Here is a 9,912-nt window from a genome sequence, read left to right on the forward strand (position 1 = left end):
GTCACCCCTATTTCAGTTGGACTCGTCTGCAATGCACTTTGACCCCGAAGCTTCCAGGCTGCTGTCTCGTCCGAAGGTTGGTACCTGACGTGCTCCGTTATGTAACTTTGTAATTACTCCAGAATATTCTTTGATTTTCTTTCTAGAAGCCCAAGATACATGTTGCCGGCTTATATTAAGTCTTATGCTTTAGACGGGAGGGTTTGTAACGCTTTATTTATGTGAAATGTAGCGAAAATTGGGAGTTTGCATGCCCACGTGTTAGCGGGATCATGGCATGGCTTCTCGCCGCCACAGAAAATTTTGCCCATCTCCTCCGCCCATCGAGTTAAAATCCATGCCATCCTTTTGCAATCTGACTTCTCCATCGTCTTAAGTTATTTTGTAACGCAATAAGATGTGATGCTTGGGAAAATTTAGGCGTTTTTGCGACGTATGAAGTAAAATTGCTCTGAAATGGTCAGATTTCAATCAAATATACTTTTCTGGCTCACCAGTTTGTGCATAAATTTTTTCAACCATGCCCCTTTCAGCGGACCCCGTTTTGCGTTCTTAAAACTATAATAATAGTTTAAGGTCTTCGTCTGGGAAATGTTTTAATCATTTTCAGTGGCAGACTTTCCTGACTACGTCACTTAAAAAAATGAATTTGTAACAGTTGCGTAGTTCATAAATTTTAGTCCCTCCCCCTTCATTTTCTAACAATTTTCCCAGCCCTTTCACCGCATCTGTTTGCTGCCCATGTGAAAATTTTATACAAATCTTTGATCTTCAAGCCAGTGATGAGGACTTAATTCGGCGGTCATGACTTGACTGTGGTGATTTTATGCTTCCTGAGGCTATCACCTTTACCACAAAAATTGTGTAGTCAAGTTCAAATTCTCATCAGCAGATTTTGAAACAAGAAATTTTAATCTTTTCTCAAGGTCAAGATGGCGTCAAGAAAAGCAGTGCTGGAGTTTTCAGGTACAGATTTCTTTTTGACTGGTTCATGTGTTTTTCTTTATTTTTATGGAAGTAAATGCATAGAAAATTAGGTTACCTTAACTAAGGTTTTAGTTAGTTTGTAGCGAACTACATTTTGTACTATAGTCTAATATAGATTCAATCATTCTTTGCCTCTGAAGAACTCCGAGGAGCTCAGAATCAAATTGTTGATACAAGTTTCTCGTTCACTATTACTACAGAACAAGCTGAGGCATTGAATAACAGTATATGTCTTGCCACATATATCATAGAATTTAATTGTACAAGTCATTATATCATATCACATGCAGCATTTTTATCTTCTTGGACAGCACATCTCGCACGTGTACCATGGACACAGAGAACACCAATAATTTCAGCAGGCCCCGTTCCATGATATTTTGGTAGGTATCATTTGAAACACAAAGATGTCAAAAATTAAGAAGAGCAGTAACTATGTGTTACATTGTATAAAAGCTTGGACAATATGATGATTTCATAGTTCAACGGAATGCAAGTGAAGAAAAACATTTCGCCCCTATCTGACCTCCAAGCTTCAGTCTTCAGACTCAGATACTAACTAGAAATTGCAATTTTGTTTAATCTGTTCTTTTGGTATGTTACAGCTGGACGTCATGTGCAGTATAAGGAGTCTTCTGACACCAAGGTGTGTACTTGTACTAGTAAACATTTCCCTTTGTTCACTGAAAAATAAGTCCACTACAAGGAAAGCACAACTTTAATTACAGTACTTTAAGTATACTGTATTGGTAACTGTAACAAGCTTTCCTAGAATGTGTTGACCGATGATGCTTATATTTGCTACTCATGATTGCGTATGTGACGAAAAATACCGACCACCACAAGTGTCACCTGAGGTCAACACAAGCAACTTCACCCCTAACTCTGTCCACATCACTTCAAACCCAATTGTTTCATCATGTTACTGTACAAATCAATTTTGCATTCGTTTCAGATGCAGTTGTTCCACGGAGCCCAGCTAGTCCTTTGAAAAGGATAAGGCCATGAGGAAACCATGTATACATCTGAGGACATAAAAATTAAGGGTATGTTTGCCTAATACGTGCAGTCTGAAAAGATTGGAACTTCGATTGGAAAAAAAAAAACTAATGCTCTTTTAAATTTCGGATCTAGAAAAGATCTACCATGTGTAACAAAGCAGATAATTTATTGTGCATTTAATGATTTTTAACTCTACTTTCAAGTGGTAAGATGTGGGGAAATAGAAAGCTTGGACAACATGATGATTTCATAGTTCAACAGAATGTAAGTGAAGAAAAACATTTCGCCCCTATCTGATTGCACCAAGCTTGGCCAATAGCATAAACCATTTATTATTTTTTTTAAAGTAACATCCGTCTTTTTAAATCTTATTTCAGCCTAACACTAGCAGGGTCCACCAAGGTACGCATTTAGATTTTTATTTTTGTTAAAATATTAATAGGTCCTTAGTTCATAACGAACGGTGTAAAAGTTTCATTGCTTTTATTAACGTCCAAGAAAAGAAAGATGAAGCAAAAGTTTTTCTAAGAACATTGAGACAAGGCTTCGGTGATGATTGCATATCGCATTGCCCATTAACTGACTCTCCACGCAAACCAACCATGGGGACGTTTTTGTCCGTCTGAGACAGCCTTGATAACTCCGAAATGATCGCAAGATCTTTTTATTCCTTTGTATCTAACCCTGCCCTTTTTGTTGCAGATGTGGCAGGAAAAATGACATTAACGATGCTGCCGTTCATTCATGAGGTTCGTAATACTTTTCTGAAAGAAAGATTTAGAAACGTTTTTTAAGCTGACATTGTAGCTGAAGTGTGTGTGACATTGTAGCTGAAGAGTGTATGTACATGTATGATTGTGTGCATGTATGCATGAGTGTTGTGCATAAAGTATGCTGTGCAATGTAAAAACAAGGCTATATTTTATCATTGATATAGGGAAAACTTGCTGTTTGTTTCTCCTAGAAACAAAACTAGATTGACATGGGTATGATGATCCTTTCCACCAACGCTGAACTTCCTGATGTTCACTTTTTAGCTCTATCTGACCATGTATCATTCAGCATGTAGTGAGCATCAAGGCACTAGCTCAATTAGCATATATTAATAAATTTAAATGTCTTTTTTTTAGACTGAACAAGACACTGGCACATAAAGCAGCTGCCCAGAAAAGGTATTTTCTAGATCTTTTTTTAATCTACATTATTCAGGTGGAAGAGAAGACATCCACTTGTTTTGGGAAAATGTAGTGATGTCTACAAATGTACAAATGTATAGACTAAAGACTGTCATACTTAGAACCAGGCTGCATACATGAAAACTAACTTCTGTCAAAAAGATTGTTTTGAAAGGCAGTTCTTCCAAAGTTAACCATATAGTGATGTGTACTATGCCAATGATGAAATTCGATTCTGCCAATATGAAATCCATGATTCTACATCAAGCCCGTATATATCTGAGGCATAGTCAAGTATTACGCATATACTGGTAGATCATATGGATTGTATTTGTATTTATGATAATTTTTGTGTTGATAGGGAAAATGGATATCAAGGCCTACCTTATTCTGAAGGACAGTTATCAGTTGGTAAGTTAAGTCATTTCTGTGTGGAAGAATTTTGAGTTATGCTGCAAGAAAAACTTTTATTTGTAAACAAATCTTTGTAGTACACATTGGGTGATTGTATGGCACTATGTGAGCATGTCAGCAGAATGCACTGTGCCTGCTTGAAACCTAGCTTTTTCAAACTTCTTGTTTTGCCAACATTGCATGAAATATTTTTTCTAACACATTTTAAAACAATTTCACCCTTAAATATTATGGGAGTATAACCTTAAACGAGATGTTCTGCCTATGTTCTGCCGACATCATTAGTACACACAGTAATGATGTAGTAGTAGTACACAGTAGGGCCACACCAATTTATTTCCTTGGTTAACGGATTCGCCGCTTCGTTTTTTTGCCAAAATGAAATAAAAATAAAAACAGAACAAAAATCCATACTCTCGGGTCCCGAATTGGGGCCCCAAAATCCACCCCGTACGTTGTAATTTTTCAAAATTTGGGCATAGTTAACAGCGTTAAAAATACATTGCTTCAAGGCAGAAATATTTTTCTTTGTGCAATTTCTTCGGAAAGCTAGGTTGCCTCTTCAAAAGTTCGTCAAAAAAAATTAATTTTGTATATAGAACTCGCCCCCACCCCTTTCGCACATGTCACCATTCATGGGACAAAACTTCACTGACGACAGTCAAACGTACGGCAGATTAAGTCATCGTGCCTGTAACAACATATCATCTCCCTTTTAGATATATATTATATTTCATTTAGAAACACGTATTGTGTCGGAAACATGTGCTAGTAACGGGCGTTAAAAGTAATCGGCCGAACGTATAAACTCGGCCTGGGCGGCACATGCACACACACCTTCAAAACGATCTTTTTTCCAGGGAATATGTAAAAATAACACGACATAACAATGTATTCTGGCATCACAAACTGTATTACTCTCAAAAAGTACAAAATCCTACCACAAACATGGGAATTTGGCAAAGTAAAAAGTCCTCCATGCACGTAAGTCCATTCACTAACTTTCTCACGGTCGGAAGAGTCCACTTCGAGTAGGGGGAAACAGGTTCTTTTAATTATAGAAATTACTCTGTGAAAAATACTACATGTGCATGTGGCATTTTAACAAAGTTATATCTTATTTAGATACCTATAAACAGGAGTACAATTGCAAATAATGCATCAATTATTACATCTAAATTTTTTAATAAAATGGTTCCCCCTACAAATAAAAATCCCCATTACATCAAAGACTTTATAGTGAAACCCTAGACCATTGAATTTGTGGCAACTTGAAGAGTGTGTCAATGTGGCTATTTGTTTGAATGATGGCTATGTACTAGTATAATGTAGCTGTAGCATACCTAAAGTGTATAATGGGGAATATAAAATGTATACTACCGGTAGTATTTGGGAATTGGGCAAAGATAAAAAAAGAAATAAAATATCTGTAATTTAGTGTAAAAGTAGTTAATTCTTTTGCCAATAACTTTTACACATGGAGATCCTGGAAATTTGTCTAAAGCATATATTTAGGATATTGTACATTTCAAGCTCTAAATAACTTCCATACAGCCAGACACAATAGAATGCCCAGCCCAGTGGTAAGCTGTGTGCCCTGAACTAAGAAAACAATGGGATCTGAACAGAGCACCCTGATTTAAACCACTCTTTGGAACTTTGAAAGATGAATAAAAGTGAAACCAGTTGGATGGGAGTCTTGTCAACTGACACTCAGTGACAGTTTGTTGTTCATACAGTAAAGATGTGTATCTTGCAAAATAATACGAATAATTGTAAAGGGATGTAAGAGAAGTTGCTCATGTACATGTAGTAATGGTCCTTTCAGTTCAATAAGTGTCTAATATAATGTCTTATATCATTTTGTAACTTAACTTAATGGATTGCTTACTACATGGCTGTATGGCAGGTGGTCTCAAATTTTTATTTTTATTTTTTTTTCGCCCGCCCGCTCCATTTTTTTTCTAGAAAAATCCGTTAACCAAGAAATTAAATTGGTGTGGCCTAAGTGATGATGTTGTACACAGTTATCAATGATGTGATGCACAGTGAGTGATGATGTAGTACACAAGAAGTGATGATGTAGTACACAAGAAGTGATGATGTACACAGTAAGTTATGATGTATACACAGTAAGTGATGATGTAGTACACAGGAAGTGATGATGTAGTACACAGGAAGTAATGATGTGGTACACAGTGAGTGATGACTAAGGATGATGGGAATCTCTCTGATAACCAGTGAAGAGAGAACATCCTTATTTCTGACATGTGTACTTATAAAAGTACACTTAACAACACCAGTGATGAAAGAATTCTGCCAAATGAGGGTCTCAGTGATATGACCATCTAGCCCGTAGTTTCTAAACTCTGAGGTGTTGTTTTGTGTATTATTTGTATTATACCGTAGGTGTTGAATGTAAACTGGTAGCTTAAAACTAATGTTAGAAACATTTTCGGTTGTTTGCCAGCTTTTAACAAGTTTGATGTAGGAAGCAATTGATTTGATTTTGATTTTAACTGCATTTCCCTTTTTTCCGTATACAGTATGTTCTAAGAGGCGAACAGTTATAGGATTTGTGGACTGGAAGTAAGTAATTTGGACTAATATACTTTTCACAGAATACATAACAGTGCATAGCTAATTCTCTGTGCGAGTTGAACAATGTATTACACTTTTTTTATAGCCTAAATAATTTGAAAGGTACATGATGACAAATATTGAACTCTCTCACTGAAATAATGTGAAGACAAATTGTACTTCTGATACCACCATTGAGTTAGTACTGCTACATGTATACAGTTTTACTTGTCAATGTAAATGTGCTTACGTGTTCGTGCAATTTCTGCTTGTTTTACCAGGTGGCGTCACTGACTCTATACACAAAGTATCGAACCTGGAAAGCCAAGTTAACATGTAAGCATTACCTGCTTTGCTGTTACTTAATGTTTTGTTTTAGCGTTAACAGAAACTAATTTTAACTTTAACTTAGTGTAGTGCTAGCGTGTGACTTGTAACATGATGAACTAACTACTACTGACATTAGTGTGATGTGTTTTTTCCCTAACCTACTCTGATGTTGCAAGTTCAGTGTATAGAAACAGTTTGAAGGAGTTTGTTTCCTTTGAGTTGTGACCTTGTGTCTTTTTATTTTTTGTCTCAGAATGACAGCAAATGTATCAGCAAGGACACATATTGCATGTAAGTGGTGTACATTATTTATGTACTTTGTACATTAATTAAGTCACTTATATGTTTATTAGTAGCACATAGCCAGTGTTCTAGTCAGCCTGAATTTTTTTTCCATCTCAATTTTGTTTGACGTGACTCCAAGTGCACAAAAGGGTGGTCCCAAAAAGCTTTTTCTGCATTTTTAGAGCATCAAATTTTGCTGGTAGAGTAAGCTTAGTTTAATAACATCCCTTTACATATCTTTACCAGCCAATTTTTATCCGTCAAAGAAGGCAGATTGGGTGAAAACTCTTGTCCAACATTAGTGGCAAAAACCCATTAAATGACAAAAAGATGGATACTGGCTAGAACACTACATGTTGTAACAATTTTTATTGGTTGTGTGGGAAAATCAACCTTTTTTATTTCAATGTTATAGCTGAAAGTAATACATGTATATGCCTGTCTCCCCCTAAAATGTCGCATAATCTGTATATTGATACATGTATTCTGGAAATAACATTTTGTGAATGAGTTTTACACATGTAGCTGAAGTATTATTACCTTGTTACTTACTGATAATATTAATAATTGCAGGTCTTGCAGTGTGATGACCATGTATTGCAGATAGGGACAAATGAATAGATGATGTTTAGAAAAGCATACACTGACTGCAAGACCACAAAAAAACAACTGAAATCTTGTCTATGAATCTTATTACTTATTTTCCTAACCATCTTTTTATTATTTTTTATGACTGCAGGACTTGCAGACCAGCCAAGCAAGAATTGAAAGGTACGCAAAGTTTTCATGTGTAACATTTTATTCTGACTTCCTAAATATTGCTCACTTACTATGCCACTGTGCAGATGATGACTTGGGTTCTTATGACAAGTGTAGACTGATTATGAAAAAACAAATATATGGATCGATAGGACTGATGCACACGGCATTCCTGATGGATTACAAAATATCAAATTTTAATGTATTTTCACAATGTAATCAATGCACTTACTGTATTCCATAAACAGAGTATACAGATAACAGTATGCACTAGAGTGCTGGTATCTTAATTTCATAATGAACATTTAGTTATGAGCTTCCATCTTAATAGTATATAATACTCATTTTCTTGATTATGAGTCAACTGTTTCTTTGATGTAATTTGCATATTTCTTCTACTTTACAGGTACGGGAGGAAGTGGGGACTTGGCTGTCTACTGGATGTCCCTTTGTTAAAAAAAGAACTGTAAGAAACTGTATGACAAATGTTTTTCAAGTTTGTTCGTTTGAACCGTTCTTGAAAGATTAAATATTTCCAATGAAATGTTTGCTGGCTTCCGTTTTATTTGTTGATGTTCTGTTGCTATTCATTATATAAAACATTCAAGTCAGTGTAGAGTTGTATTCAATCAGGAGGATGACACAGCATAAGGCCACACCAACTAATTTTTATGGATGATGTTTGGGTGCTCATTGATTTTGGCCAGTTCGCAGAAAAAAAATTTGCTTCTCGTTACAATGTCCAAACAGTCACGACAGTGCTGCAAATCATAAGGTTAACGTGAAACCAGAAAAGTTAATGCAAAATGGGTAAATGAGCACAAGAAACAACTGCTGTGTATGCCACTGATTTATTGTACGCATAAGACTGGTTGGTTGAGTTCTTGTTCAATTTCTGTCCTCTTACATTTGTCGTCTTTCAAATCCAGGCATCTTGTTTTGTTTTTGCACCCAATTTAGATGTAGGGTCTCAAGAGGACGTCATCCATTAAACTTACTTGGTGTGGCAAAAACAGTTTATTCCATATACATGTATTTGCATCTCCAGCTCAGGTGTACATACTCTTGTATAAAATCCAGCCATTTACATTTGAGCAAGTGTGTTAAATATATTGGAGTCCAAAACAGTGGTAGCTAACAGGATTGATTTTAGCACTTTAAAATGATGTAAACAAAAAAAAAACAAAAAAACAACTAGGCCTAGGAAAAAATTCTAGCTGACATCTTGTTTCCCGGCCAACCCTAGAAAAAACTGCCGAACCGAGACTTTTGTGGACCCCAGCGAGGGACATAGAGCTGATCTTTTTTAGCTTCATGATCAAACACCTAAGTGATGAAGTGTTGTACAATCGTTTTTCCAACATTGACATTGGAAATATAGTTGTCCTTATGCTACTTTGTTAAACTATAATGTTTAAGTAGGATCACTAGAGTTGAGATTGCTGAAGTCTCCAAAAAAAAATGATAATCCCTACCTTCTGACCCTAATTTTTCAGGACCGAAACAGGAAACATTTTTTCTTAGGCCCTATTATGAATAAAATGTGCCATATATTACTAGCATTTTTATAGCACAACATGCTATATGAAAGTATGGCGGTATAATAGAGCCTTAAACCTCCATGATGTAACTCAAAGCACAATGTAAATATAACAAAATCCATTGTCATAGAGACAATGGTGGGAAAGGGTCCTACGATGAATTGTTTTCGTTAGAAAATTTTGGTCAATTTCATCACTGAACTTTGAGTTCAAAGGATTGTTATTGTTGACATTGGGCCTGATCCCTAAAGGCATCGCGTTATTTTACAGCTCAAAATGAGTGACTTACTTTTTGCAATGGGTGTAACATGGCATGATATTGGCACCCGCAATTTGACACAAGACACAAATCCTTGAATTGATGTTATTACCTCCATGGAGAATGGATGTATTGTTTTTGGTCTGTGTGTGTTTTCGCACATTGGTAGTCATCATAACACCAGAACACTAATGATATTTGGTAGGTTGTAGGAAGACAAAGGTCGAGGTCAAATATGGGCCTCCTGGTGGCTGACCTTTAGTACTGCAGCAGAACGTCCGGTTGTTGTATCTTCTGTCCTGAACATGCTATGGTATTTACTTTTTGGTGACAGATAGCTTTCCCTATCAGGAATAACTGGTGTGGGTTATCTCCCTAGCGGCTGATTCTGGAACAGCAGGGGAGTTTGGCAACATCTTTGAAAAGAAATAACTTCAGAAAGAAACGTATTTTCATCATTTTTTGTATGTAGGTAGCTTAGAGATAGATGTACATGTACATAACTTGATTCAAATTATGCAAATGAAGACTTAATTGACATGATTAAGGAGGAAATTCTATGATTACAGTGTTTTATATA

At 36.0% G+C, this 9,912-nt stretch overlaps 3 long non-coding RNA genes across 4 annotated transcripts; all 3 read left to right on the forward strand.

Annotated features, from left to right (window-relative positions):
- The first annotated feature begins 36 nt into the window (after positions 1-36).
- Positions 37-2,383, forward strand: LOC109482540. Of its 2 annotated transcripts, XR_002140962.1 has the most exons (6): positions 37-76; positions 927-966; positions 1,299-1,370; positions 1,593-1,633; positions 1,943-2,033; positions 2,367-2,383. It is a non-coding gene; the product is annotated as an uncharacterized LOC109482540 (long non-coding RNA). The 2 variants fall into 2 exon arrangements; XR_002140961.1 differs by lacking the exon at positions 37-76 and having other exon boundaries at positions 627-966.
- Positions 2,384-2,516: 133 nt separating this feature from the next.
- On the forward strand, positions 2,517-6,169 carry LOC109482542. Its single transcript, XR_002140964.1, has 4 exons — positions 2,517-2,738; positions 3,120-3,161; positions 3,526-3,575; positions 6,125-6,169. It is a non-coding gene; the product is annotated as an uncharacterized LOC109482542 (long non-coding RNA).
- Positions 6,170-6,419: 250 nt separating this feature from the next.
- LOC109482541 lies at positions 6,420-8,076 on the forward strand. The gene is made up of 4 exons (XR_002140963.1): positions 6,420-6,494; positions 6,742-6,779; positions 7,513-7,544; positions 7,939-8,076. It is a non-coding gene; the product is annotated as an uncharacterized LOC109482541 (long non-coding RNA).
- The last annotated feature ends 1,836 nt before the right edge of the window (positions 8,077-9,912 follow it).

This window comes from Branchiostoma belcheri, unplaced genomic scaffold (genome assembly GCF_001625305.1).
Source record: "Branchiostoma belcheri isolate BF01 breed outbred unplaced genomic scaffold, Haploidv18h27 scaffold6, whole genome shotgun sequence".
Lineage (NCBI taxonomy): Eukaryota > Metazoa > Chordata > Leptocardii > Amphioxiformes > Branchiostomatidae > Branchiostoma > Branchiostoma belcheri.